General features: G+C 47.8%; 1 long non-coding RNA gene across 1 annotated transcript; it reads left to right on the top strand.

Annotated features, from left to right (window-relative positions):
• Positions 1-258: 258 nt before the first annotated feature.
• LOC117243900 lies at positions 259-1378 on the top strand. The gene is made up of 2 exons (XR_004495919.1): positions 259-558; positions 1217-1378. It is a non-coding gene; the product is annotated as an uncharacterized LOC117243900 (long non-coding RNA).
• The last annotated feature ends 1568 nt before the right edge of the window (positions 1379-2946 follow it).

Raw genomic sequence — 2946 nt, 5'->3', positions numbered from 1 at the left:
GGGTACGTGCAGTCAGAGCCAGCCTCAAGAAAGTTTGGAAAGAGCTTCTCGATCTTTTTTGCATCCTTTCCTCTGACCTATGACATAGCTGGTGGGTTCCCTGGCTCCCTCCCCGCTTCCCTCCCTTGCTGTCCCAATGCTTGGCCAAACTGTCTTGCCTTTATCTCCTCTCGCAGGCTTCTTGACGAGTCACAGGATGATTTATGCCCCGATAACTTCTGCTTTTAGAGGCTGGGCTAATAAAAGCAGCCTTTTCGAAAACAACTTTTGCGGGAGGCGTGGGGAAACCCACCCATCATCGCACTCAGCAGGCGAAAGCACCATGGCAGCAGAGACTCCCGGGAGAGCAGGGCCAGGGGCCACCTCCCTCCCCATCCTCACCTGGCGCCCAAAGCAATGTGGTGCTGGGAGGATGGATGGGAGGAAAGCCTGGGCTGGCGAGTCCCAGCAGGTGAAAGAGCACAGGGTGTGCATCCCCCATTTCCCTTGTCTCTCTGTCCCGATGTGCCCTGCTCAGCATCCTGCGGAGCTGGAACCTGATGTGCACCTCAGCAGCAGGTGGGGGGACCAGGGCTGTGTGTTTGGGATGTTGGTGGTAAGGTCTGTGCTTTGCTAAAGGAGGAAAATATTTTATCATTATGATACTGCTTTCAATATTTTATCTGCAAGCTTCCTCAGTGCTGGGGCTGCAAGGAGGCCCGGGATGAGGCAGGCAGCTGGACCTGTGATCCCACTGCACCGACCACAGCACTGGGCATGCCAGAGCTGCAGACACACACGGCTCCCTGCCCTTCATTAACTTCTGGCCTTGAGGTTTACCCCAAAGCCCCCAAAGGTGCTTCAGCTGCACCAGGGAGGCAGGCGGCAACCTGCCCCTATGCAGCGGGGCCAGCAGTGCAGTGGGGCTGCACCTGGGGACATCTGTGCTGGCATTACAGACCTGCCCAGTTAAATGCTTCTGGAACTCCAGCCTAATGGCAATCCACCCTGGAAGTTCAGATGTGGGCACAGACTGTGTTTTTGTGTTTAAAGCACCATGGAGTTAAACCCTTAAATCAGCTCCCACTTCAAAGCACTCCCACTGTAATTATAAGACCAGAAGGATGAGGTGGGCACTGGCAAACATGGAAAGCATAGGAATATTTTTGCAAGATCTAACATATTTAAATGTTTCTTATGAGGTGAGTTTATAATTTTATTTTTATTTTTCAACTAGGAAAGAGAAGATTTTCCTCTGAGTGCTTTATTAATGTGGGCCTGAAACCATTGTGCATTTCTGAACAAAAGCAAGCAGGCCATGCCACAACTAAAATCAGCACACTGAGTTTCCTGAGTTGGAAAAATCACGAACAAATAAAAATCAGGTGTCAAAATGAAAGCTGAATCCATACCTTAACTGAAACCTTTGCAAATAATACAATGAACACAGAGCCAGAGAACAATTTAGATTTTTGTAAAGATTTTTTTTGGTAGTTATTTTTTGTGTGTTGTATTTTGTTTCTCAGAACATTTTTTTCTTTTTATTTTTTACTCCTGAAAGACACGGTTGTACTTGCCTAAAATCCTAAACAAACTAATTAGACCTGAGAAAACATTCACAGCAAACTTTAAGTTTAGTTGAAACTTGCTTGGCTTCAGGTTTCTTTACAGTCTCTAAGCTCAGCCCCGGTTCACTGGGAGGTTTGTGAAAGACCATGAACTCTTAGAGGGAACATGGACTGATTTATGAGTCTGCCTGAAAATCCATGTGAAATTTGCCTTTCACATGACCACGAAGCAAAAATATCTTCTTCCCCATTCAACCCCTTCCTGCAGTACTGGATAAACACTGATGTGTTTTATCTCCTGTTTCTGCATTGGGTCCTCCCAGCACAAGCAACATCTTGCTTGCTTCTTTATAATAATAATCACCAGCGGTACTAACAACAAAATGTTCACAGCTCTGAGATTAGTACTTGTTGCCTTGTTGCTGCTACCATGAGCAGGATGAAAATTATGCTGATTTTGATTTATTTTAACTTGATGTTAACAGCTGATGACAGACTAGGGCTGCACAAAGGCCTCTCAGCCTCATGTGACACATGCCAGGTTGCAGGAAGGCATGTTGCTGTTGCATCTGGTTGCATGCTTGGGGGTGGGAATGGCCAGCCATGCAGGGTGCTCGCTGCAGTGCAGCCCCACGGTCCTCTGCAAGGACAACTGTGGCACATCCAGTGAAGTGTCTAGGGGGGAAGGGCCACTGGTGTTGGGCTTTTCATGTTACTTTCACGGTCAGTATCTCCCACAGGGCTGGGTCTCTCTGTACTCTCATCACAGGAATAGTGCAATCTTTTGTTAGGAATAAGGGATTCCACAGCTTTTCTTGTCTCCTACACAGATGCAAATGGTTGGATATTGACCTCACATCTGGATGTCTTGTTTCTCCATTTCCAAACCATGTGAAAGACTTTATCAGTCATCTGCAGGCACCAAGACCTACCCTGGGCACAGGACAGCCCATCCTCTTTCAAGCAAAGGGCACCTCTTCCCTTCTCTGTGCACACCAGCTGCTTCCTGCAGCAATCTTTGCAAATACAGCCACTTCTCAGGTCAGAGAGGCAGCTGTGTAGGGTCTGGTCTCCATGGGTTTGGAAGCATCCTGCAGTGCCAGGCACAGGGGCTCATCTTTAGAGTGCTGTAGATGGCCCATGGAAAGTGCCACGGAAAGTTCCCACCTGGCCCATGTTGTCAGAGAGGAAAGGGCAGGATGCTGCAAGTGAAGGGACAGCAGACTGCACTGGCTTTAAGACCTCTTGAAAGGTGTTTGGCACTGGAAATTCTTTGGAAAATTGTCTGGATACAGGAAGAGACCAAGTCTATCCCAAATGCACAGCTGAATTCCCCCTTATCACAAGGGCTGAGTTCTCCTTATCGTAGGAAAAACACAGGATAAAGAAAACATTGTAG

The sequence above is a fragment of the Parus major genome, chromosome 2 (genome assembly GCF_001522545.3).
Source record: "Parus major isolate Abel chromosome 2, Parus_major1.1, whole genome shotgun sequence".
Classification (NCBI taxonomy): Eukaryota; Metazoa; Chordata; class Aves; order Passeriformes; family Paridae; genus Parus; species Parus major.
This window is presented reverse-complemented; position numbering and strand designations above follow the sequence as displayed.